The sequence below is a fragment of the Cyanistes caeruleus genome, chromosome 6 (genome assembly GCF_971803275.1).
Source record: "Cyanistes caeruleus chromosome 6, bCyaCae1.hap1.1, whole genome shotgun sequence".
NCBI classification, from domain to species: domain Eukaryota; kingdom Metazoa; phylum Chordata; class Aves; order Passeriformes; family Paridae; genus Cyanistes; species Cyanistes caeruleus.
In genome coordinates this window covers 10182502-10209984 of record NC_141706.1, presented here as the reverse complement: position 1 = coordinate 10209984, position 27483 = coordinate 10182502, and the positions used below count along the sequence as shown (strand labels likewise).

Here is a 27483-nt window from a genome sequence, read left to right as displayed (position 1 = left end):
TTCTGAGATTTAACTTCTTTGCAACAAAATCATTGCAAATTAAGCCATTTTTGGGAATGACTGTAATCAAAGACTGTGAAGTAAAGCCAGGGGCATTTATAAAAGTAACCATGATAGAATCACCTACATTAAACAATTAATTAATTAATTAATTAATTTAAAGTATTTCAGCAGTCCACTTGTCAGGCTTCTAAATCTGGTGGCAAGATGACAGGCAAGTGAGAAATAAGGAACTTCCAACCCAGAGATAATTTTCTCTATAGTTTATGAAAGTTTATTTTTAACAAGACTTCTATGACAATAGAGAAAGCTGGTTACCCTTGATTCACATCCCCTCGCCCCCTCAGAAAAAACATACATGTATATATGCATATACAGATACAGAAGTAGTCTAGATATACATGAAAGATATAAAGAAAGAACATGAAAGATATAAAAAAGAACATTTTGAAAGAAAAACTGTGGGTATGTCTGATTAATTTAATAACCATTAGACCCCTAATATCTTGGAGTATTCAGATAGACCTAATCCTAAATAACAATAAATCTCTCTTTTTTTAGCACTTTAAAACAACTTTGTTCCTTAGAAAGCTGAAGTATGTTTTTACTGATCTGCCTTCAACAAGGCTTAATGGCCATTTATGTGATATGACTTACTCTCCATTAATTTGAACTTTTCTGGTAGGGAAAAAACCCCACAAAAAAGAGACTGTCAAATTATAGCTCTATTCTATTTCTATCTGTATTGAAACAAAGGAGTCATTTCAATTCCAAACACTGAGCTGGTAGAAATAATTTTAGCTGCAGGAGGTAAAACTAAAGATAGCATTAAATCCATACAAAACAGAAGTCTGCACACACAAACCCACATCTGCATGTGCAGAATGAGCTGGTTCTTGCTCAGGTGAGGTTTTGCCAGTGTGAGCGTGCAGGAACACTGGGTCAGTTGTTAAAATGCTGCACACACAGAACTCACAAATTCAATTTGATCCTATTTGTGAGGCTGAACACACAGCAACAAACACTTAAATCGTGACATGGGATAAAGAAGCAAAATACAATAATAAAATATCTACTTTTGCATCATTGTTAAACTCTCAAATGTATAAGTTTTGGATCTACACATCTTTCTATACTAACAAAGAATTTGAATGGGAATTCATCTATGTGGAATGATATTTCTATTTCCCCTTACCAGCAAGATGTTTAGCCATTCTTTTTATACATTGGCAATCCAATAAAATTGTATTGATGGACAGAATATTTGTCACAAATTCTAGACTATGTATGCTGTAAGGGTAGAATACAAAATGCTTTATTTATATTTTGCAGTTTTTGAGAAATCTTTCATGTGCAACATGCAGCCCATTGCAGATCCAAATGTATCCACCCTACTGGAGTGAGTCTCATGTAGATTCCAATTTTCCATTGGATGGAAAAGCACTGTACTGGAGTTGAAACACTTAATTTTTAATAGCTAGGGAAGTAACACAGTGGATGGGTAATAAGTCCTATCACACAAGCACGTCCCTGGAAAAATCTATTCTAAATCTATTCTAAATCTATTCTAAATCTATTCTAATCTATTCTAAAAAGCTATTTTTACTAGGAGACCCTCTGCCATCAGTTTGCTGTCTGACCTAAGTTCCTTAATTTTCCCTGCAAGTAAAAGGAGAATACTGTCCTTTCTGGGACTATTGTTCATTTATTTCAGCAATATGTAGTACGATGATTATTAATTAGCCAGTCTCCAACTGACCAAAAGATTACTTCTTTAGTTTTTATCAGTGAAATATGGTCAGTCATCCAAAAATTTACTTCTCTGGCATACTCTCCACTTACCATAATGAGGAAGTATATCTCAAGGAATATATGGTTAGAAATAATGCTTTTATGTTTTCTATATTTTGTTATTTTTTCCTCAAATCACAGCTCAGTTCAGTGTGATCTGACGTGGTTGAAATACTGAAACCCCCACTCCTCCAAAGCAGTGTTTATTATAGAAACCACAAACTTAACCTAACCTAGAGCAGCTTTTCCAGCAGTGATATAATTACAGTAGTTATTGTTGCAATAAACCAGATGTTCCTGAGCTGGAATGAAAGCACTTCCCCCCCACATTACATTTGTTACATTGCCTCTTTTCAAGTTTCACATCAGCTGTTCAGAAAACGCTCTCTCCATTGAGTGTCACTTACAGATTCTTGCTGGGTGAGTCTTTTAGGGCAAAAGAATGAAATGCAGCCCAGGCTCTGGATTTTCACTGCTCTCCTTAAAGCCTCCAACATGGCAGTTTTCAGTGTCACTAATTCTTGGTTTAAAGGGGTTTTTTTTAATTTTTTTTTCTGTCCTTTAAGACACTTGGCTGAAAAAAAACCAAAACCCAACAGTTTAGGAAACCTACTTATTGAATGAGTACATTGTTCTGTGTGAAAGAGAATGTTCCACTCCTACAAAATCAATGGAGTTTGACACAGACTTCAGGGGACTCACCATTTTAGTCACTATTTTGAGCAATTTAGTTATTAGGCAACATCTTTTGAACTGCTTTGTCAGCTGTGGTTGCAACTCCAGACCATGAACAACCATTCAACCTGAACCACGAATATCCTGCATTACTCCAACATTACACATCTTGTATTTTTAACAATGTGTTAGTCAACACATTTCTAATATTTCCCAGCCCAATCAAGTCCTAACTGCAAAAATGTGTTGCCAATAAAGAATTGGACTGTGTTTAAACTGCTAGGATCTTAGACATGAAAGTTGTTGTAAATATTTCATGTGTGCAAGAAACCTGTCTAGGAACAACCACGAAGAGTCAAGAAGCCAGGCGATTGCTTTATTTCACTTACAGAGCCATATAATAGTACAATAAAGAAACACAAACTAGGCTTGGGGTTTTGTTTACTCATAGGTAAGTTCTCATGAAAATACAGGAATGGTAAGAATTAATTATCTTATCAACTATCTGAACAAGTCATGACAATCCTGGAAGAAACCTTTGTAATGCTCAGGTACGCGTTCTGCTCTTTTTTCTGCTCGCTCCTGGTAAACTATTAGTCAACCCATCCCCATGGCAACTGCAATGTGACGAGGGAGGAATTCATCCCGTGGTCTGCTAAATTTACACTTTGTAAAAATGTAAATGTTTCTTATAGGAGGAATTTACATGGCTCTGAAACACAGTCCAACTTTTCACTGATGTGGTAGGGGATGCAGACGTTGTTGGCCTGGTTTTGCAAAAATCTTTGAAAATGGGCCATAAAATAGCTGAGGAAACCCAAGAGGCACCCACACGTTTGGAAGCAGATTATAAGAGAGCTCTGCTGCTCAGCCACAATCAGCTCCCTGCTTTCAAAAGACACGGTATAGATTTCACATTTTTTGCTCTCCTAAAGGGAACATGTCTGAGCTGAAATAAATAAATAAGCAGGGCCCATGTCCAGGGAACCTTGATGTCTTTCCCATCACTGAGGCTGGGAGGCCCCTGCTCTTCCTCCCTTGGCTGTGACATGCCCAGCAAATATTTCCACCACCCACACTTGATTCATTCTCAACTCTCCTCACCCACTCATCATTACAGCTGTGCAAAGCATCCATTACAAACCCTGGAGCCATCCAAAACCTACCTTTGTAACTTCTCTGTGTGCTCCACACCCAGCAGGCATTGGTTGGGCTTCTGGGTGGATTAACTTTTTGAGACAATTGACCCCCAGTTTCATGCAAATCTAGGCCCAGGTTAAGGCGAATGATTTATGGGTTGCATAGCTTGAAAATCGCTGAGAAAGTTTCACATCACTTCACTGCATAGATCTCTGTCAATATTCATGGAAATTGAAAAAGATATCCACATAGTACACTGCGAAAGGGAATGATAATAAGAGTGGTCAGATCCCAAATGAGCTCTGTGTGCTGCAAAAAATTCCTGGTCAGAAGAACCTGGGCAGGGGAAAAAAAAAAAAAAAAAGTTCTTTTTAACTCTTTAACACTTTATTGCTTCAAAGTGTAGGTCACTCATAAATTTTTTATGACATTCCTTTATTTAGCACATATGCATGCCACTAGTGGTTCAATTAGACAGGAACTCTGCAAGGAATTGCTGTAACAATGCTCTCAGGCAGGAAGTAGAGGGAAACCCAGACTCCAAAATTCAGATGGAAAGTTAGATTTTACTGTAGTCAAAATGAGAGGTTTATTTGGTTGGTGGCAAAAGTTTGTGTCTGCAAAGCTTGGATTTGGGTACTCAATGGGATTTTGGGCAGCCCAGTTCACAAAATTAAGCAGTTTAAAGGGAATCTAGATTATACCAACCCTACTGAGTTACATCTTGCTCTGACAACTTTCAGAGCTGTGGGGCAATCTGCTTTAAAGCCACGTTAAATGCAGAAATTAAAGATAAGCAAGGTTTTTAAAATAAAATGCAGCTGGAAGGACAGGATTCAATGTAGGAGGCTCTGCAGCTTCTTAGACAGGATCGAAGAAACTAATTTCACATCTTAATTTTTCAGGGAAGCCCAGACCACTCACAGCAGAAGTACCAAACATGTCACTTAACATCTTGTAACAAAAGAACTTCCTTGGTTTCTGTTTGCAGCATGACATATTTTTGTCGGCAAAAGAATCCTTCTCTATCACGAGTGAGCCCATGCAGAAGATTGTAACCATCTTACCAGATCCCAATTGTGGAACACTCCTTCCTGCTAATACTAAAATATTAATTTCAGTGAGAGCCAGAGGGACGGTTTTCAGCATGTGGTGAATGTTGCTTTGTCCTGTGGTGACTTCAGTTATTTTCTGAAATCCTGTGATGCACCCATTTATCAAAATTTCTTCAAGACAAACAGATAAAAGGTTTGGAAATTTGTATAAATCACCAAAAAAAATGGCTTGAGGTGGAGTTGCATTGTACTTAACGTCACATTAAGAAAAGCAGGCAAGGGGTTCAGCTGAGCAGAAGATCCACGGTGTGAACAAGTGTCTGATCTGGTCACCACGGTGTGAGGCACTGTTGGCTCTCAGTTCTCCCAGATGTCTGAGAGAGATAAGGTGAATCACAGCCTGCAGGTTTCTGTTTCTTCCCTTTATCTCCACAGGGAACAGGAGTGCCCAAGCTCAGAGTGTATCTCGTTCCACGTTAGGTGAGGAGAGCTCCATTCCCAGTGTCTGGTGAGTGCCACACCACAAAGTAGAATTTGGTGGATGAGAAAGGGAGATAGGACAAACATTCAGTGCTGTGGAGGTCAGTGCTTTATCCTGCTCTGCTGAAAGCAGAACTCCTGCCTCAGTCAAGAATTATCAAGTAAGAATAGTATAGAAAGTTCAGCATGGAAACATTAACAAATGACAGAATCAGCAGCGGTTCTCTGTGAAGAAATGAGCCACAAAAACAACATGTGGGCAGCCCTGGATTGCAACACCAGAACCCCAAAGTGCATTTATAACAGCCCTTAGTCATCACCTTCACTGTATCCATCTGTCCTGGCTTAGAGAAGTGCTGAGCATCCTCATCCCACATCAGCATCAACACCTTGAGGACTGATACCCAGGAGAAGATAAAAATACAGCACCTTAATGTTTTGTGTCACACACTTGTGGATGGCTGTAAATCAGGGGAAACAATTGCTTTCAAATAAATGATGTGAGACTAGCAAAGTGATAACATAATGTTTTATTTGAGAGCAAAACCCATTTGGCTTCATTCCAGTAAAAGAGTGGTGCCACTAACAGCACTGTTCTGAGTTGGCAGTTCCACTGATAGTCTTGATTTTTGGGATTGGTATCTGTCATTTCAACTCAGGCTGAGCTGTAACTTAGTGTGAAAAAGAAAAACAATTTGCTGAAGTGATAGGATTTCTCCATCCCCTCTCTCTGCATCTCAACAAAATAAAATTCCCTTTCTATAAGCTATTTTCCAAACCTCTCATCATAAGCACCCTCCTTTTAAATGGAAGGATAATGAAAGCGAAGACAAATTAGCCAAGTTCAATATTGAAGAGGTTTGCTCAACACAGACAGTCCTTCCTTTCCACAAGTTGCTATTATTTTTTTTTTGTTAAAAAACAAGAAATATGTTACAAATCACATTTTACAACATAAGGGAAAAAAATGCAGGCAGTTAGTAGTGAATGCTCCAGTAAATGTATCTGTTGCAAGAAGAGGTGTCATAAAAAATGATAGAACTGAGATTTACTGCCACCAAAGTCAGTAACAGCATTTCCATTGCCTCCAGCTGGAGGAGGACTTGGTTCCTAGGAAGTTCACTTCAAAGATGATTATCTTTATATCAGCAAGTCTAGGAGCAAGGGCTCCCTGGCCTTCAAGGTGAATGCTAGAGGGAATAAAGGGCTGTAAATCCATGATTCTGCAATGATAAGGATGCTGGCCCCAGCTGAAATATACAGAAATAAAGTACAGTTATATGAGTTTGAAAATCCAACCAAAAATCTCTGAGTAACCACATCTGCAGTCCTACCACAGGTAAATCTTCCAGAGTTCTTGTTACAACTGTGACTTAAATAAGCAGTCTGGGGCCTGTCTCAGTGTTTATCAGATTGTTCAAATATTTCACTTACATTTATTAACTAAAGAATGTCTCAGACCCTTAGTTCCAGCTGTATATAGAATTTACCAAATTCACTGTTCATAGTCTACATAGCAGAGGTTGAGTTGTCAGGGAATCTTCAAATAATCTTGTTCAGACTGTGACTTTCAATTAATATAAAAATGGACCTGTATGGGCTTTCTTAAACTGTCTCATTTTTGGCCTAAAAATAACCAGGATTTCACAATTCTATAATGGTTAGAGGTAGTGACAAGATATTCTGGCCCATTCTTTCCAGGGACATAGGCAAGCAAAACTCTTGATTGCTTGATGACTCTCGTGTGCTTATTCCATTTTTTGTTACTTGAGATAATGAAAATTGTATGCAGCTTTGAACAGGCCTGAATACACAGCTGCCCACTTTTGAACCACTGCTAACTCGCATTTCCTCTCTCATGGAAGAGGAGGTTTTGCTGTTCCCCAGGAAACCTCGGGGACTGAAATCCCTCTCTCCGGGCTCCTCCCAGCACAGCTCCTGCAGGCTGCCCACCTTCCTCCCAGCCTGTTCCGAGCCCCATCTCTGCTGCTCAGCCTACTCTGCCTTTTTTCCACATGCATCCCTGCCCAAAACAAACTCTGCAAGGCTCCCCACCCAGATCTTTGGAATTCTTGGGCAACCTTACATATCCCTTTGTTTTGGGCAGGAACATGTGCTGAACTGTCTCCTCCAGCACCGAAGAGAAGGGCGGGCAGTGGTTAAACCTAGCATTTTCAACAGGGCTTAACCCAGCTTGTTACAAAACCCTCTGTAAAGGTGCAATTTCACAACCTGGTGTGTGTGTGTGTGTGTGTGTGTGTGTGGTGTGTGGGAAGGAATTTGCAGAGAAATGGCCATCTTTCCCCAGATTTCCTGCTGGAGAGGAGCAACAATCAGGACCAGGATGCTGGAAACTTGGTTCAGTTGAGAGCTGTGTGTAGGAAAAAGGTTTAATTCTATAATTCGTTTGGTTGCCCTTATGGTTTGTACAGGCACTGGGGGACTCCACAGATGTACAGGCAGTTCCAGCTTTTTAGTTCTGAGCTGACCTGACCTGAGCACCTGAGCCAGGGAGGCCACACTCAGTGTGAAGCTGGGTCAGCCCACAGTTCTGGGCTGGACCTTGCCCAAATCACAAGCCAAAGCTCTGCCTTCATGAGACTCTGGAATTCAGGGTGGTTGAATCACCCTTGGGGTGGGTCTCTTGACTGATGCTTTGCCCCAAGAACTTCAGTAATGCAGAAAGCACCACCACACCTGTCAATCCCAAATAATGCTGCTGTGGATGGCCTTCATAAGACAGGGGTTTGTAGCCTGGGAAGACTCCTCCATAGGATGTTCTGTTTTCCCTGGGTGGCAGGAGGAGTTCCCCAAAGCAGTGTCGTAGCCACTGGCAATGGAATGGGCGGGAGGTGTTCCAAAATTTGTCATCTTCTAAAAGACAGCATTTGTGTTAAGGTGGGTTATCACACATAACCAGCCTTAATCCCTTTTAAATGAAGGCTCTGTTTATGGCACATCAAGGGCAGGACTGTGAATCCTGGAACAAATCACCAGGTATAATGAAAAAGAATAATGCAAATTATATTCTTCAGCCATTTTTAGTACTTGAAATGTGGTCTCTGTACTCCTTGGAGCTCTCTCAGGTATGGATGGTATCTTTGTGAGGTAATAGTAACCTGCTTATCACAGTCCCTTTGTTTTTACCACTAACTTGAAATTCATGCCATTATTAAACCTTGTATATGGTATAAGAAACCAGGTAATTCTTACAGTTTTCCAGTGACATGTTCAACTGAGCTCTGGAATTATTTCCAAAGAAATTTCCAACCTTTATTTACCCTTTCTAGATCATTTCACTTTGCTTTACTCACACTCTTTTTGCGGTCAGTTTCTAGCAGTCATTCCCAGTTCACCAACGGGAATTTCATGGGAATGGAGGGTTTTCCACACATGTTGCAGAACATTTTGGAAACCAGAATGTCTCTAATCTTTATCACATAACTTTGCAAAAGAAAATCCATTCTGAGAGATAAAGTACTTCCCACAAGTAGAGACAACAAAACAAAATGTAGTTCAGAAGTAGCACATGATCCAATTCCTCACAGGAAATTATATACAAAACTTCCTTTTAAAGAGAAGTCTTCATATTAAATTGAATAATTCAGTTTTGTTTGGTTTTTGTTTGTTTTTAAATAACTATGTTTAAAAAATATCTAGAAGTTTAATGACAAGATTAAAAAGCCTGTGACTTTAGTACAGTTAACTGGGCTATGTGTATTTTCTCAGTACAGCCAATTATTGTAGTTAAGCCAGCAGTGCTTAACTAGAGAAATTCTGCCTAGTTAAAATGTTGGCTGTAAGACAGAACATGCATAAAGCACAGTAAATAGTATTACTATGTGTAGAAATGTTTAATTCTCTCAGTTACAGAAGTTTATCAAGTCCAGTATATAATCTTGGGCTGGAAAGAAAGATAAAGAAAGTTTGCAGGTAAGGTATTTTCCTGACAGGATCCCAAGTCATATTAATAAATTGAGATACTATTTTTTTTATATTTTCCACTGAGGTGTAGGGGGAAAATAATAGAGAGTTGTTTTTTCTCTCGTTATTTGGTGGTCCTTCCTTGAAACTTTCCAAACCAAAGCCATTTCTCACATCTGGTTGGAACACAGATCTTTAAGACATTCAAGTAATTCAAATCAGATGTAAAAATCTAAGCTACACTGTATGAAATTCAAGAACAATATGGTTACAGGGTTAGAAAAGTCTGCAATATGGCACCTCTTTTAATCAATACCAGCCTCAGTTTCAGTTTGTCTGTAAATACAAGACTATAATTAAGAATGATCTACTGCATTAATTATTTCAATACCCAGCGTAGCAAGTTACTAGATTAGTGACACTTTGCATTTACAATATAATTAACAATTTGTTTCCCCTATGCTCTGGGTGAAGTCCACAGCAACGTGGCCTGAATCAGATTTATTTTCCAATGGGAAATATTGAAGATCACTAATATCAATAAGCACTTCCTTATCTCTGCCATTTGGAACTGCCTGTATTGACTTTCGCCGCATTCCAGCAGTTCTGCCTGTACCCAAACCGTAGTTAGTCGTTAATTTCCATTAACTAAGCCACCACTAAACATCATTTAAATTATTTCCAATAAATGCTCCATTAATGCCTGTTATCTGCATTTAATTCCCATTGATTCCCAAAAGCTACCATGGAGCTTAATTGCCGCCCCAAGAAGAGCAGCTTCCCACAGGTGTCATCGGGATGATTTCTCTCCGGCTGCCAAGCGCTAGGGAGCAGTGCTACACGAGGCTGCCATGCAAATCAATGGCTAAAAAGCCAAACAGCTGCAGCTGGACTTGACCAGAAAACAGTATTTACCTCACCGACAAATGCCTGCTCCTCTAGGATACTGTTTCAGTTGACCAGAAAATATTTTAGGGCTTTTCTTAGACGTAGCCTGTGAAAATAAAAGTGACACAGTATTCTGGCTCATTCCACTTTGGTAAAAAAAATACCATCTGATAAACAGTTCTAGACCCAGGGAAAAGTCAGTGCAATTGTTTAATCCTTTTCTGGTCCTTATTATAATTTCGTCCATACAAATATTTCTGAACAAGAAAAAAAAAAAAATCAAACCTTTACCTGTAGGCTTCTTTCTGGTATTTCTGGTATTTAGCATAGGTTCTCAGCAACACTTTTAACTCCTTGGGATTACATCAACTTTTTAACATATCTTTTGGTATTTTACATACAATTCAGTTACACTTAAACTCTCAGAAACTGCCAATTCAAGAAAACAAAACATCTGCCTAACAGTGATGAGCTTGACTAATGTTCCTTTTGAAGAGAAAAGCAAAAGAATTGGTTTGCTGAAAATTGAATGTTACTGCATCTTCAAAACGACATTTTCAATTTTACATTGCAAAATATTTCCCCCTATTTTCCATACTATTTCAAGTTGACATCTAAATTAAATATTTTGCTTTTATTCTAACAAATCACTTGATTGACCAACAATAACTGTATTCATAATTTTGCTTTGTAATAGCTTTCTGGATTGTTTTATTGCTTTCATTAGGAATGGAAATAAAACTCAACCATAGGACATTCCCTGAGAAGGAAAAATCTGGATCTCACGGGGCTTTGGTTAGAGCATTTTTTCATTAGCTTCACTTTCTGAAGATGTTCAGTGCATTATCCAAAAAGTCCCTCCAAGCTAGTCCTGTGCAAAAGTTGCCAAACATCCCACATTGTGCTATGGTGAAACCTCATGTCCATTATGAAATGACAGCAGGATATGGCTTTTCCTAGAGTTTTATTACAGCCTGCTGTTCTTTAACAGCTCGGCATTCACACAGCAGATGTAACACATGTTCATTATCTGCCTTTGGGGCTGGACAGGCATAAATTACCACTGGACCTAAGGCTCCCAACGTGAAAAAACAGTTGTGTAGCCATTCCTCCATCTGCACTGCTCAGTGCATTCTGCAGGCTCTGCCTTACCTTGGATTGCTTCACTGCAGCCAAGTCTCAAGGTGACAAAGTCTTGGGCAACAGTTCCCCAGTTTGCATCTGAAAGACAAGTGGCACCTCCAGCAACCAAACCCACACACTGGGGCTATAGGGTCCAAGATGGGAGAGAGAAGAGCCCCCCAGGCAGCCCTGAAATGCATCAAGGCAGGGATCCACTTCCCCTGCAGAGCACTGATATTGTCCAGAGCTGCTGTAAGGACGCAAACCCATTTTCGGGATGTGAAAATAAGGAATTCTATTGGTTTGGGAGAACTTATCTCCACAGGTGTTGTCCATTAACTTATCTACACAGACGCAGGTATCAGCGGTGAGAGACATTATCTGCACTTCCTTTTGGTTGCTTCCTTCTTGTGCCACCTCTGCCTCTGCCTGGTCAGGGCTGAGCCTTTTAAAATTTCATGTAAATCCTTTGTAATAACCAGATAACACATAAAGCAAGTAAAGACATATTTCTTTCTAGTCCTAAAGCTTTTTGTGTGTTTCAACTCGTATTCCTCTATGGAAACCTCTATATATGCTTGAATTCCAACCTGCTTCCTCGTAGGTCTAAGACCTTATTGCTTTTGAATGTCCCAAACATTATTATTGTTGTTGTTGCTGCTATTTTTATTAGTTTTATTTTGGATTTTTAATTTAAATTATTATTTATTTGGATTATTGGATATCCTGCATCCTTCACAAGCAACAGAGGTGAGATTTCAGTCTCTTTTTTCCTCTGACCATCCTTATACTGAAAGTGTTGAGAGGAGCATATTACAGAGACACAGAAAAAAAATGAAAACAAAATATGATTAATATTAAACTCTATATTTATGATGATATAACATGCATAGCATCTCCTGCTACTGCTTGCACCCCTCGAGCCCATTTTCCCAGATAATTTAGCTTTGAAATCACAGACTGTGACCGGCATTTTGCTGAACAGCACCAGATAGGGTCATACTTGCTTTTCTCCAAACTCTCTTTTCAGACTTTCTCAGATCCTCTGGAGATTCAGAAGAAATTTTGCCCCACAAAACAACCTCCAGAGATTTTAACCTCAAAAATTTTACCTTCAGTTATGAAATTTGCAGTTTTCTGGGCTCTGCAACCTGGAAGCCAAGACAGAGGTTTAGCTTGGGCAGTTGCTAGTTCTTGCCACAGCTTCTGCTGTTTTCCTTTCACACTCAAATTACCCTGGAAGCCCTGCCCAGGGGGCAGGTGCTTTCCAGAGATAAGGAGGAGTGTGAAAAGTATGGGAACTTATCCCACTGTACAATAAACTTTACATCTAATCTGCTGCTTGGGTTTGTAACACCCAGTAGAGTTAAACCAATCAGCCACCGAAGTCCCTGCAGCCCTAGCAACACTTTTCCCTGGTTATTCTACAGCAGCTCCAACTTACTGGAGCTCAAGATGCACCATCTACACATTTTTCAGTTTTGCATGTGCAGGCATTCACTCAGCCCTGGGCAGTAAACTCAGATGACAGTGGCATTGGCATGGAAAATTCCCTTCCCAGCTGGATTCCTCCACCAAGGGAGGACTTGGACATACACATGATCAACTCACTGAATTTTATCAAGCTCCAGGTGCCTTTGGCCATGTGCAGGACTTCAAAATGCAGAGACTTCAAACAAGGTTTTTGGGCTTTAGTACTAGTTTACAGGAAAAGTACCTGAATTTGACTTCCGTACCAATTTATATTTCTAAATCTGCTTTCTGACCAAGCCCTTACTGAGTGGCAGAGATTAAAATAACCACCCTTGATAATTCTCTAAATTCCTAAATTAAAAGCACTCCACTGAGATACATAAATGGTTTGCCTGTTTCACATAGACCAGAAAATCAGGACCAAAGTCCAAGCAAAAATGACATATCAAAACACCAGCTGAAACAGAAGGTTCCAGCTGTTTCGAATGCCACTAAACCACAATGATTACTGCTAACATAAATAAAACAAAATCTTAATCCAGTTTTATCAAGGAGTTACTAATCATATTTCTCTGTCCTTCCAGTAGTTTTATGAGAGTGTATTTTCATAAGCAAGGAGAAGGATGGCATACTGAGGACCACTTTCTCTTGTACTTTTATAAAACCTCAAACAGCTCCAAATGCATCTAACAAACAACTGAACTTGGTCAATTCGTATGAAGTAGAAAAAAAAGCTGTCAAACCAAGGTCTAAATTATGTCCTTGCTGAGTAGCTTGATTTGTGGTGGGGATTTTATTGGACAATGTCACTTCCTTGTGACCACCACAAATGATAACAGTTGCAAGAGTTTTACAGTTGCTAAACCAAAGGAATGGCTGGAATTTTGGGAAAATCTTTACAGCATCAGCCCAAGCTGACATTTTGTACTTTAAAAGCTATCTTTAAGCAACTAAATAGGTGAGAGAGCACTCCAGAAGCTGGCAAGACAAAAGAAAAAAATATCAAAGCCTGAAAATGCCAAGCTGCTGTACTTTTGCTACACTCCATGGTTGTGGTGAAGGGTTTGGGTTGTTTCCTTTGCAGATTCATGACTCCCTTCATTCCAGTAACAAAAATGCCAATAGCATTTCTAAATTAAACCCAGCCTCTTGTCCCTTCTATTTAGGGCAGCTTTTTCTCTGGCCTACCACATCTCCAAGCACAATGCCAGTTCTCTCATACCATCTGTGTAAACTTCCCTCCACTGCTTCCAAAAGTGCCTTTTTTCCACTGCTGGGATCCTCCACTCAAGGAGAAAATATTCAAGATGAGTTCAGTGAGAGTTAAACTGATCACAAAAAGTTTCCCTTTAATTTATTTTCCCCCTCAATTCCCACCATTATGATACTCTCCAAAGCAGTCTCTGAGAGCCCTAAGTCTGGTTCTTCATGACTGTGGATGGGGGAGGAAGAGCACTGAAGTTTGATGCTGTTTGAAGTGTCATTGCAATTCCTCATCATTGCAAAAGACTAATGGCTAAAGGAAGATATTTTTAAGGACACCAAGGAGAATGTCTGAAGCAGGACATGGCAAAGGGAAACCTGAACTTTCTGCAAGTTTTGAAGCAGAGGAGCCACAGGACTGGACTGTTCCCCTCCAGGAATATGCTGCCTTGATGACAGTGTCCCTCTTCTGGGGATCCAGAGTTGCATCTCTCCATGGCAGTTAAGGGATGGTGTTTTGAATCCCAGTGATTTTCACCAGGAGTTGTGCTTCTACACCTTTTAGGAGATTTTGATCTCTTGCCTCTAGTTGTTTATCCTGGCATTTCTCTGCAAAGTTTGTACCACTCCAGTAGCTACCAGGAGCTGTTGGGAACTGGCATGGGGATAAGATAACAGGGTTCAAAGGGTTGAAAATGCAAGATTTACTTTTTTTTTGTTGGGCTTGTAGAGGGACTTAGGATGATAGATTTCTACTGGAGAAGTGAGGATGACAGTGCACAAACACTGGGTGAAATCTGGGTGAACAGCTGGAACACACTGTCTCTCTCCTCTGTAAAATACAATCCCTTGTCCTTAGTTAATAATTGTAATTCCCTGTTTTCCCATTACAATCAGCCTACATGTTTATGTTTGAATGACAAGGTAGCTTAGAGGAAAAAAAAAATTCAAATAATTGTTCTGCAAACAGTATTGTTCTTTCATATGAACATAATGATGGAGTTGTGTTCACAAACTCCCTGTTACCAATATAAATAATTACAAAACCATAAGGAAAAATAAATGCATACAATAACCAAAAATCTAAACCCACCACTACTAAAGAGCACTTCATAACTGTGGCTCTGAATTATTACTGCCTCACCAGCACAGCCACAATATCTGCCTTCATAAAGTCCTTCACTTCATAAACTAGATGGATTGGATAATTAAGAAAGCCTATGTTTAGTCCACAAAGTGAAACTACTGTCACTGTAACATGACAATGAACCCACATTTTCAAAAATGCTAACATTCTCATTCCCTGGAGTGGGAATGCACGATCCACACCTCCTTGCTCCCTGTGTATTCCACTGGGAGCTGTGTGTGTGCATGAACACACCCTGCCACTCAGCAGTGCTGGGGATGCCTGGGGATTGCCAGGAGCTGCCCTTCCTTGCTGCTCCCATCACTGGAGTTGGATTTTGTTTTCCTACCATGTGCCAGGAGATACCTGTTATAACTCCCAAAATATGTTGCCTGTGGAGCACTGCCCAATTACCTTAGCCCTATAAATAGGACAAAAACACACCTATGGGGATGATGTAAGAGAATGGCTGCTCCCCTCTGAGCAGCATCTCCAGACCAGCTGCTGACGCTTTTCTGGTTGCATTTCACTTGTAACATTTCAGCATTTGCCAACAGGATTTTTTTCCACCCTCTCTGCACATGGCCAGGTGTTGTTATCACTCCACCCACGTGTCTGAGTCCGCTCACAGTCCCGCTCCTGGCAAAATTCAATCTTTGCTCATTTCTTGACCCGTGCTCATCTTTGCATTGCTTTTTAATTAATCCACGGTTAGCTGAAGCTCCTGCAATAAATCAATGATTTCCTTTCAATTCTTGTTAAAGATTTTTCATTTCCCTAAATTTGCAGCACGTTGCTCTGGAGCTGTTAACAGCACACTTTTCTCTCATTATCAAATCAGCGAAGAATGGGGTCAATGAAGCAAAAAAACACAAACCTAGCACTGAAGACCTTCAGGCTTAAAGACATTTCTTTCTGTCCCAGACACACTGCAAATGAAAACATGGTCTCTTGCCACCTTGGAAGCTACAGGCCAGATCCTCCCTGGATGTAAAACACCATGTTTTGGGGCACACACATCATTTCCTGATTTACACCAGCTGAGTATTTGGCAAAAACTCTGTCTGCTCTCTAGCTGGGGGACAAGATGTCTGTGAAACTGCCACTCAGACAGGAATCACTGGAATTTTCTAAATGCAAGTTTTCAAAGCTTTCTATTTTGGCAAGGAGAATATGGAGTTCTGTGTGGAGCTCTTCACGGGATGCTCACATTGAGGATGTATCTTTGTGCCACTGCTCAGCATCTCATCTCTTAGCACTTAATAAAGTTCTAATCATCAGGAGGTTCAGTTTGCATCCTGGGGTTCAGTTTTCATCTTGGGGTTCAGTTTTCCCACTGGCAAATGGGAGGAACCTTAAAAATCCCCAGACTTCGTAGTATTGTTTACTTTAAAAAGACAAGATGGGAAAATCACACAAAAGTGAGTGGTGAACAAACCTACCAGTTTTCTTAAAAGGCATGAGAGGCAAATCACTATTTAGTTCAGTGAAGGAAAATGCAAACTGAAACACATTTTAAGGTAGTTTATCAGGGTGACCACGTGCTCAGCAAGGTCTGTGAGCTGCCCACACCAGACCTCAGCCCAGTTACAGCATCCTCTGTGGCTCAAGCCCATGCTCGCCAGCCATGTGAATCAAATTAAACTTTTAACTTTTCTCCAGTTACCCTTCTGTGAATTTGGGTCTAAATTTTCAGAAAATTGCATGCACCATTCCTACAATTATGCATGTAATCAATTAGTTATTTATGCACACAACTGCTGTGACCAGGTATGCAAATCTCCAAGCAGCTCTTGCCATTTTCCGATAATTTAGCCCTTTGTCATTTATCCACCCACTTTTGTTCGAAGCACTAAGTTCATGGAAATTTAACTCATTTGAAACATATGTGTAGATCCATATGAACTGCCCAAAAGCGTCACAAAGAGAAAGGATAACCTTGTTGTTAAGGCAGGAGAGCGCGAAATCTGGTTTCCATTCTGAGTTCTGCCACACATTTCCTGTGTAACCTTGGGCAAGTCATGAACTGTAACCCAGCTCAGTGGAGCTGACCTACATGGAAAAGCAGACAGAGCCATCCTTACTCAGAGAGGTTATTGAGGCATTTTATGTGTTAGTACACAGGAAAAATATCAAAATAAGTAAGTGGAAGGTGCTAAAGAATCAGCAGTGGTGGATCAGTAATGAGAGATGATCTGTACACGGTGAAAAAACAGCAAGTGAAGGGGAAAACTGAGAACTGAGCAAAGAGAACAGCAAATTCAAGCAGGGAGATGAAAGAGAAAGAAATGGTAACAGTGAGAATGAGCAGGCATGTGAGTAATTAACCTTTATACAGCAATTTTTACTGTCCTGCTTGGTCTTGTCCTTTCACAAAGGGCCACAGTGTCAGGAGATATTTGAGAAGATCTGAGCTGGTTAATATGGCACTGGCCACCTCACAGGCTGTCTCATTGGCATGAATTATTCTTCATTAATCAAGGTAATCCTGACAGGGTTATTAATGCCAGGTATTGGCCAAAAGCTGCTGGAGCACACAGTGTTATTGAAGCAATTACTGTAGCTGTGTTCAGTAAGAGGGAAACTTGCACTCTTTGTTTCCTTACACACCAGAACAGAACTGCAAAGTCAGTTCCGTGGCTGCCATTGCTTCCTCTTTTTCGGGTGAAACACAACTAGATTTGCACATTACTTCACTAAATGTTTGGGGTATGGCCTTCTGGGAGCCCTGCAAATCATAACATACTCTGAGAGAATACATCTCCTGTAAAAAATTACCTAATTTTGTAGCTGACCTAGATATGGCACTCAAACTGACATCATTAGGAGTCTAAAGCAGACTGATTGCAGTATATGGCCCAAATTTATGACTTAATACAGCAAAATGTTCAGTATCCTCAGATCCAACTGGGATAAAATGTTACAACTGGGGCTCCATGTAGCAAATTTCCACTTTGATTAACAAAAAAATCTTTCCTGGTGAAAATGAAACCAAGTTTTTGGAATATATTAAAGACTGTAGCTTTTTACCTCTAATGATAATTTAGTGGGTCTTCATTTCATGCATGATATGCCTTGGAAGAATTTGGAAATAAGAAAATTGAACATTGAATGAACAAAGAAAATTCTGGTACATTAATTTTAAGGATTTCTGAGCTTCTGGCAAACGTTTGACAATATTTCTTGACGCAAACCCCTAAAGGAATTGTGATCCTGCTGGTCTGGGGGCTGTGGAGCCTCCCACTTCATCCCACTCTGTTCCTTCACCCCAGCATCCTGCACAGAAAAAACACAGTGATTCCCATTACCTGCTTGGAAGTGAGAAGGCTGCAAGGGATGATGTGGGTGCTGTGAGTGCACCAGCTTCCTGAGTCCCCTGGAATCAATCCCTGTTTGATTTGGACCACATCTTTTGGAAAAAGATATCATCTTGATTTAAAATGTTCTAGTCAGAGAAAATTTGCTATAAACATCAGGAGATTATTTTTATGGCTAATTAAACTCAATTTAAAACCTGTGGTGATCAGAAAGGAGCTTCACAGGGGTCTTTATCAGCTACAGAGAAGAAGCCCAGATTTATTTCTTTTTTACAGGTCAACTGCACTTGTGTGACGTCGCTTATTTTTTTTGACACAAAAACACACTGTAAAATCCTGGCCAGCAGAATGATTAGAAGAGTTACCATCCCCTTCCAGATCTTGTGAGGTGTCTAAACATAATCTGAAAAATGGGGATAATAGGCATGTGCTGTGGGAGCAGCTCCACCACGCTTCAGCTGGTCTTTATTCCTCTATTAGAGCTAAAGTCACTGGAAAAAACCAGGCACTACCACAACATGATTGATTGGATCTTAGTTATGCACCTACCTTATGTTTGGAGGCATGAGTCACATCTGCAGTATGTGTGGCAGTTAAAATTTGGGTCCTGGCCCTAATGCTGAGCAACCAGGAAAAGGCTGGATGGAACAGCTCTACCTGATGGAAAACGCTCTGCAAGGCCCAGGGGGGAGCATCTGGGGCCAGAGCCTGAGCCCAGTGCCTGCCCATGAGGGATCTGCTTGGGTTTCACACCTGGTTTAGGTGCTGCCTTCAGGGAAACAGTTCAGTTGTTGGTGTTTCTGCCCAGCCTGAACCCCTGAGGAGCCCCCAGACCAGGTTGGCGAGGCCCAACCATACGTTCAGGGGCACTCATTTCTCTTCAGATCAATTATCTCCTCCAGCACAGCAGAAATACCTACTTCCTTCCCTGTCTGGGTTTTGTAAGCAGTTACCACTTTAGAATTTGATCTTGAGGGGAATTCCAGCACAAATGGAGTTAACTGTGGGAATGGCATTCCTTAAACTGTAAGTTCCTTAAAGGAGAGCTCCATCTTTCATTTTCTCCAGTGTTGTGCTCACCTACAGGCCCTAGAGAGTTAATAACCAAAATACAGAGTTACACAGGTGGAAACTTAAAACAAGAGGTCAGATGGGAAACTCAGCTTTCATCCATGGCTGGGGTCATCACTGGAATGCAAAGAGATCATTTCATTTATAAAAGGCTCAGAAATTGTAGAAGGAATATCATCTACCCCCTTCTCCATTCTCCAAAGAAATTAGCTAATAGTTTCCAATTGAGCTGGCTTTTAAAAGAATTTGGGTTTGATTCATCATCCCAGGATAAGGAAAAGTATTTTACTCTTCAATTGTAATTTTCATTAGTTGCCTAATGCCAGTTGAAATTCACACCATTCTTCAACCCAACACACACTTCCTGAATTTTCACTTCCTTTGATAATAGAATAGAATACATAGGTGAAAGTAATAATCTCCTGTACCTCTAACCCAAGATCCTTAAGAAACTGGATTTAATTTCCAGGCAGGGAAGATGAGTCAGAAGGAGCTCTAGGGCTTTGTCTGGGATCACACAGCAAGCCAGCAATTGACCTGGGAATAAAATCCAGGTGTATTGTTTAACTTCTATGTACCATCCTCTAACCAACACTACTATCCCAATTCCTTCTCTCTACAGCTATATCTGATTTTAGCAGTTTGAGAAAGTGCAATTTTTGTGCAAGATACCAAAGAAGAGCAAGTGGTCTTACCTGAACCTGTCAAATATTAAAATACTGCTTTGTTTTGCTTTTATGGGTAAGAAAATATCTATTCCACCTGTCAATTCCTACCACAGAAATGATAACTCTGACAAACCTCAATGCTCATGTCTGCTGTTGAAAGATCTGGTTGCTGAAAAGATGAAAAAATTGGTTTAGAATGGAAAAAACATTCAGCTATTTTGACAAATATAATTGAGGCAGACTTTTTCTCTGAGTCCTGTGATGAAGCTTTTTAAATGTTATTTGTCCACTAAAGAGTGTCCTGTTGGTGTACACATTCAAAAGTAGTACTTAGGTCTGACCTTAGTAAGAAGGAGCTGGTTCAGGACAGCAAGGCCCAGCTAAAGAAGTAGTATTGGAGATGCCTTTGAGGACAGGGATGCCTGCAGAAGCCACAGAGATTCCTTCTTTTGTCTCCAGACAGATGACAAGGACCAGGATTCTTTCTCACACAGAAAGAAACAATTGCTGGGTGCTTGAAGGAAATTCAGTTGAGCCCCAAATACTACAAACTACAAATCTTTTGTTCATGCAGAAGAAAAATATGATGGTTGCAAGTCCCACATACATCAATATCGAGTTGCTGGGGCTTTTTTTCAAATAATTAGGCAAAAGCTTTCTTTTTTTTGTGGGGTTCCTCCCACAAAATGCCTTGGGAACTTGCTGCAGACCCCAACTGCCAAATATTTTCCCTTTTTGTTCGGTCTAAAATATGTCTATATTTTTCTCCTCCCCAATTATATAATCTTTATTTTTCATTCACCTCAGGCCTAGCTGCATCACTTTGACCTCTCTGTGAGGCCTGGGTAAATCCTGGAGATGCTGGGCCACAATTCTTAAGAAGGAAACTTCAAGTTCTTTCCGCTTGAGTTGCCCTTCACATGTCTGAGGCAGTTAACGCTGCTGCCCCATAGTCTGCGTGGCAGGAGCTGCGTGCTGACTGTGGCACCCATTGTCTGCATTTTTCCTCTCGTTAGTCTCCTTGACCTTTCATTGTCTTACTCCTGCAGTGTCAGGTCAGACTTAGTGTAGGTCTCCCTTCACTAAGGACCCCTTTCCTTTCGTGGATCACTAAGCAGGACAATTGCTCTATCCATCTTTTCAGGGTCTATTGTCGGGCCCCCCCTGAGCTGAGAAAGGTTTGATTCACTGGGAAACCATTTTGGTCAAAGGGAAACCTGACTATGTGTCCTTTTAGGAACTCTGTCTTAATCACTGACTTTTTTATCTGGGATATGAAGAGGATTCAGGAGATCAAAAGGTTTGGGAGTACATGGGTTTGACCACATTTTTCCTGGAAATAATGGGAAACCTCCACTGAAAAATGAGCTCTGTTACAATGGGCAAACAAGAAGGAAAGCCACATAGTGTTCCCAGAGCATTCTGAATCATCAGACCTTCAATAGCTTCCATAGAGAAGGGAAAAAGTAAACAGAAAATGTAAATGGAATGTAATAATTAATGGACCTAAAGGAACAGACTCATTTGATTTGCGCATAATCGCTGCCTTTAAAAAAGAGATAAGTCAAAAGGGATCGACAGAGCAGATGGAGAAGGTTGAGGACTGGAGGTTCAGTCTGGCTGGGTGTGCAGTGTGGGTGGTTGCTCAGGATTAGCAGCTTGTCTCACCTCCACCAGTGATTCCACATCCAACAGCCCCACGTACTTCCCAGGGAAAGCCACAGAGATCCTGCTGGAACATCACAGTGGAACTCTGATAGGTTTGAAGGGCACAGCTTTGGCACCAGGCATTCAGCCACAGTCCTGCTGATGCCTTGAACATTTCCTCCTGCATGGAAACCCTGATCATTATTAGCAATTATGAGGCCAAATTATATAAGACAATCATGAAACTTCTATGTTTCCAAGGAAGTTCACCAGCAGCAACCATTCCCATCCAGGCAGTTCTTGAAACCGAGATGTAGGTGCTTCTTTATTTTCATATCAAATATCACATCAATATCAAATAATTTATTTCAAGGACTTACCGAAAAACAGGAAGAATGAAAGTGCCTGTTTTTCCTGCAATGTAGCTGGAACCCTTTTACCTACTCATGTGCCAAAATGCTTTTATAAAAGAGCATTTAGCTCTTCCTTCAACCAGCCATTACCTCTGCACAGAGTCAGCTCAAGCCTCCAACGTGCAAAGCTGAAAGTTGCAGTTTAAAATAAGAGAGGGGAAATGGACTGGTCTTGGGAAGGCAGGCGAGAAAAGGGAGGAACTCGGACAGAAAACCTTGGAGAGCAGAACTCATATTCCTGCTATCAATAAGATGAAGGAAAAAATGTAAGCAGAAGCCAGTGACTCAAGTTTTCCCTGTGACCCAGGCAAAGTCAATAGGGAGCCAGGTTGTTTGCCTTTCTCCAAGGATTTACTTTTCCCAGCAATTATCTGAGCCTCTCCTTACATTTTTTCCCCAAAACTCTTTGCCGGAGTAATTTAGGATTTTACTTTGGAAAGTACTCCAATTTGAGCTAAGGTTTGTATTTAAACTTCAGTACATGCTGAGACCTTTACCTGAATAAGACAAAAAAAGTCAATTGGATATAGTGAGCACCTCTGCACTGGCTTTTTGATGAGGAGCTACTGCTGGCCCTAAACAAGGAGATTAAACAGATTAAACACTTCTTCTACAATTAAAAAAATGAGGGGGAAAAAAATCCTTTCAGGAACATGGAAAAGTGAAAATAAAAGAAAAAACCTTTGTGCTATGAAGAGTAGGAAGTGACAATGTCTACATCTGCAGTATTTCAGGGGTACATAAGTGCAGAATTTAATGAGATGTGAACTGTTCCTGTCTTCTACAGTGAAATTGCTGAATCTGGCATTTCTTGGATGAAACACAGACATAATCCTTGTGATATTTACATTAAGTATGATGAGGAGAATTATTATTTTCTTTACTGGCACATATTGCCACAAAAGGAATGACAATATTTACAGAGACTTTAGTGCCACCTCAATTTGCTGCTGCCATTTGATCCCAGTGTCGACCAATCACTTCAGGTCAGCAGTGTCACTTTCTGCCAAACATTACCAAATAGAAGTCTCCAGAATATTAAACATGCTTGCATTTACATATGAGAAGGGGAAAAGAGATACAAGCATTTCCTGTACTGTAGAAACACCAGAACATCATTTCAGTTGAGCTGTGACTGGCTTACTGATGAAATTCTGCTCCATAAATATCTTAAGTCCTGATTCTTAGTGACATTAAATATCGATTTTCTGTTAATGAGGTCACATATATAAGAGAGAAAAGAAGTGATCAGTGAAGGAAAACACAAATATTTCTGCTGATCTGGAGGAATCAATGTAGGTGCAGCTTCAAATTCCCAAAGTCAGAGAGCAATACTGTGGGACATATTCCAGCCATAGCAGGGAAGCCATTGGCAAAATCGAAGAGCATGGTTAAGATTATTTGGAAAACTGTTGGGTTTTATGCACACTTTAAACTTGATCAAGAGAGCTTTGCTGAAAAGGTCTATGGATATAATGATGGTCTTGTGTATTTACAGAAGTTTGGTTCAAGAACATCCTGGAAGAAATACCTTTAAGTGGGAATGAGGAGTTTTTTTCCATTTCCCTGGTGACTGCACCTCTTTGCCTGTGGAAGGAGCGAGCTGTCCCAGGTATCCTCACAGTTCAGTCTTTCTTGATGAGCTAACCTGGGTAAAATTTGTTACAGCCCCTAGGAGAAATTAATCCCCCTAATTAGACTGAGAATTTAACTTTGCACAGCTAGGTAATTTGGAAATTTTGATACTGCCTTCTCTCACAGCAGATTGGTGGAGGCAGGACCTCCAACAAAGTCATGGCAAAAGGAGGAGGGTCACCTTTTCCATTTGCACGTTTGGATCAGGAAGAGGATGATTTACTCTCCCCATCTTAAACTCCTATTGAAATGAACAATCCTGTTCACATTCCTGTTCACTGCATTTAACTGGAATGGCAATATGGTCACTTGCATAGCCTAAAGACATTAAGTTTTGTAATATGATTGAGCTAATTGCTTCCAGAGGGAACGAAAGAGAAAAAAGCTTTTAAAAGGTATCCAATATTTGAAAATCAGATTTCCCCCCTCCAACCCCCCAACTAATTATGTTTGCAGAGCTTTAAATGTCAGGTAGAACATAAATTATTAATTATTTTATATAGTTACATAACTATTTTATATATATAAACTATTTCCTTGCCATCTTGACATCATGTGCATTTTTTGTCTTTTGTTAAATCTTTTCTCCGCTATTGGTTCATGCTAATAACTCCAATAGAAAAATACACTACAGACAGGTGGGCAAAATGAGTGTGCATTCTGACTAACATTAGTTTCAATTAGCAAATAACTACTGATGTCTTATTCAACCTTGCAATTTTCTAATCTTGAGGCACCGAGTAAGTGCAAAGTTGTATTAACTCCTCTTTTGTAATAGCAGGGCCAGTGGCTGCTTAAAGTCACAGGAAAGATTCCCATTAACTTCAGTGGTCTGTGAATCAAGCTCTTGATATATATAGAAGGCCCCTGAAAACAGAGTTTTGTTTTTTAATGTATTGTCTCATTTGTTGAATAGCATGGCTTGCTGCCCAGTGTTATGGCAGTTCACAATGACTATTCTTCCCACCCGCTCTCCTTCTCCTCCTTCCATTAATCAGTGATGGGTCAAATTCAAATGTTTGGGAGTTCTGTCTGGTTTTGATGTGACGGTACTTAAAAATATCTACAAAGTGCTTATTGGGGTGCTTGGTGTGGCTGTATTTGTCCTGGGGAAACCTACCCCTCCTCTCTGAGGGCAGCAGCACATTTTGTGGGAAGGTTGGCAGCTCTACAAGGTCTTCTTTGAGGCAGGCTCCACTCCCTTTGCCCCAGTGGTACATCCATCATTTTTTGGTTTTCCTTTCCAAAATGCTTTTCACAAAAGTCACTTCCTTGTTTCACATTACTCCACGCTTTGTGAATTCAGACTGAGACACGCTGTGAACCAGATCCGTATCTGGTGTAAATCAGCATCATCCTGCTGCTCTCAGTGGAGCTGCAAAGTTCTGTGCTCATGGAGCATCTTGCCCATGAACTTTCTGCTCAAAGGGGCAGTTTTGGTAGAGTGAAAAAGGGTTCATGTGTTCTGGGGAGAGATGTTGGCAGGAACACCAAATTGCAAATCTCACCTAAACCATACAGTGTTGAAAGTCACAGATTTTGACATCTCTGTTCTGTCTAATGAGATGATTTTTCTCTCTGACAACCTTCATATTGTCCATTCCTGGGTGCCAGAAATCAGTGCAGAACAAAAAAATAATAATAAAAAAATAGGACCAGGTTGATGAGAGCTCAATTTGTATCAAAAATAACCCTGTATGAAAAGATCTTTTGCACTCCTATTTCCCTATATAACTCACCAACACCAAGCACCTTTTTAAAGAGTTCCTCAAAGTTTATTCAAGGATGCATTTTGGTTAGGTTTACAGTATTTGTCACTTGTTGGCCAAAAGTGACAGAAGGGATTTCAGTGTACTGCTCTTACCGTGGTGACACTGCCTTTAATTTAGAGTAAGTGATTATACATGTTTGACTGTCAAATCACTGCATGCAGCTTTTGTGGTCAGGGGCTTGTTTTATCAAAGAATTCTGCTGAACCTCTTCCAAACCAGAACTCCCATGTGTATAATTATATTGTATTTTCATTATATAAACTTTATTTTTAAGACTGAAAACATATGAAATGATTATGGGAATGTGCATTCTACACGACACCAGCACGTACTTGTGGGGAGAGAGGTTTGTAACATAAACCAAATGTTGCCATTAATATACAGGTACGAGATACATCCTTGTGACTCAGGAAACTAAGGATGGGACAGAGAAAATAAGGGCAATTGAAAGATAGAAAGAAAGATAGAAAGAAAACCCTTATTTCATGTTAAATTGCACCTGATACTCTTTGGAAGTAGATCTTAAGGGTTCATAGCCTCCAGCTGAACAGTACTTGAATAGCAAATTTAGGTTCTTCCAAAATACCTTTCAAACTGATCCTGTAAAAAATTGTATTCCCTCATTAATATATTTGATTAGTGGAAACACTTCTCTGTTAGAGACCTATTTTGTCCTGGGACAACTACTTTGGTGTTTTTTCCAAGAACTGTACATTTGCAGTTATGTCTTTAGTTTAATTTCATTGTGTTATGCCACAACCCAATGAGGATTTAATTTCAGTTTGAATAAGTACCATAGACACTAACATTTTAAGGTATCTTCAACAGAATATTGTTTAAGGCGGGATCCAAAATTATATCCAGCAGTGAAGTCTGGCTGGGAGGGATAAACTGGGTAAGTTGCTATCACGTTCATGCCCACAGTTCATATCCATTCATATGGATTCATATATTTTATTTTATTTTATTTTATTTTATTTTATTTTATTTTATTTTATTTTATTTTATTTTATTTTATTTTATTTTATTTTATTTTATTTGCTGTTAAGCTTTGTCCTCCTGTCATAAACAAGGAACTGAGTCACTGTATAGATTAAACAATTTACCAACTACATACTAAGCATGTCCACATGATTCAGCACTTGAATTTCCACTTTCCTGCACCCTTATCCCATTGCCCTAAATAATAAACTGTCCTCTGTTTCAAGAACTTCTAGTAGTTCCTCTCTGTCTGACTCAGTAACTTTTTGCTTGACTAATAGTGGCTCTTTAAAAAACAATCCCCAAAAGAAATCAAGACTCTAAAGGGTAAGCCATGAAAGCAATCAATTTATTTTGTATATATATACATAATATATTTATGGACATATATGCACACAGAGAGCAAGACAGATGCACTGAGAGCAAACCAAAGCACATATCCATCATCAGAGCAATCTGTGAGTCACCTAAGACAAATGCTAACTCTTTCAAGGCAATCCTATACAATAGATCAATAAACAATATCTTCAGTCTCTGGCTGGGAATTCAGACCCAGCCATTTACAAGCCAAAAAATAGGTCAAAGAATAATGGTGATAACTTGCCTTATCATCAGGCAGGGTGTGTGACAAGCTTGCTCACATGGCCTCGGATTTTTCTGTTGGGGTGACAGCCCAGAAGTCATTGGTGTCACAGAGCTGCAAACCTGAGTGGAAAATCAGAGACAGGTTTAAAAAAACAGCACTTATAATTATGTATAATTTATAAGGTAAGATACAACAAACTTTTAAAAGGACCACAAATGCAGAATAATACCTGAGTTGAATGAACACAGGGCTTCTTAACCATCAGAGAAGTCACCTGAAGAGAGTTTTGCAGCTCAGTGTGGCAAATTCCTGCACAACAGTCTCCAAGTCCGCAGCGTGAGCCGCTTTGAGCTCAACTGCTCTTGGGCAGAGAGAGTTGGTGAATCTGGTGGGAAGCTGGTGAATCACTGCTGAGAAGTAAATGTGTGTTTTCATAATCTTCACTTTAAGGAATGTCCATTCAACATCCCAGCTATTGACCAGCTGATAAGGATGCAGATGGAATGTGGTTTCCAC

The 27483-nt window shown here is 40.0% G+C and overlaps 1 long non-coding RNA gene across 3 annotated transcripts; it reads right to left on the bottom strand.

Moving 5' to 3' along the window:
• Positions 1-248: 248 nt before the first annotated feature.
• Positions 249-27386, bottom strand: LOC111930436 (uncharacterized). 3 transcript variants are annotated; one of them, XR_015288212.1, is made up of 6 exons: positions 27197-27386; positions 26986-27086; positions 11106-11174; positions 9981-10059; positions 3633-3942; positions 249-2365 (listed from the first exon to the last, which is right to left on the bottom strand). It is a non-coding gene; the product is annotated as an uncharacterized LOC111930436 (long non-coding RNA). The 3 variants fall into 3 exon arrangements; XR_015288214.1 differs by lacking the exon at positions 249-2365 and having other exon boundaries at positions 2829-5166; XR_015288213.1 differs by lacking the exons at positions 9981-10059; positions 11106-11174.
• Between the last annotated feature and the right edge of the window lie 97 nt (positions 27387-27483).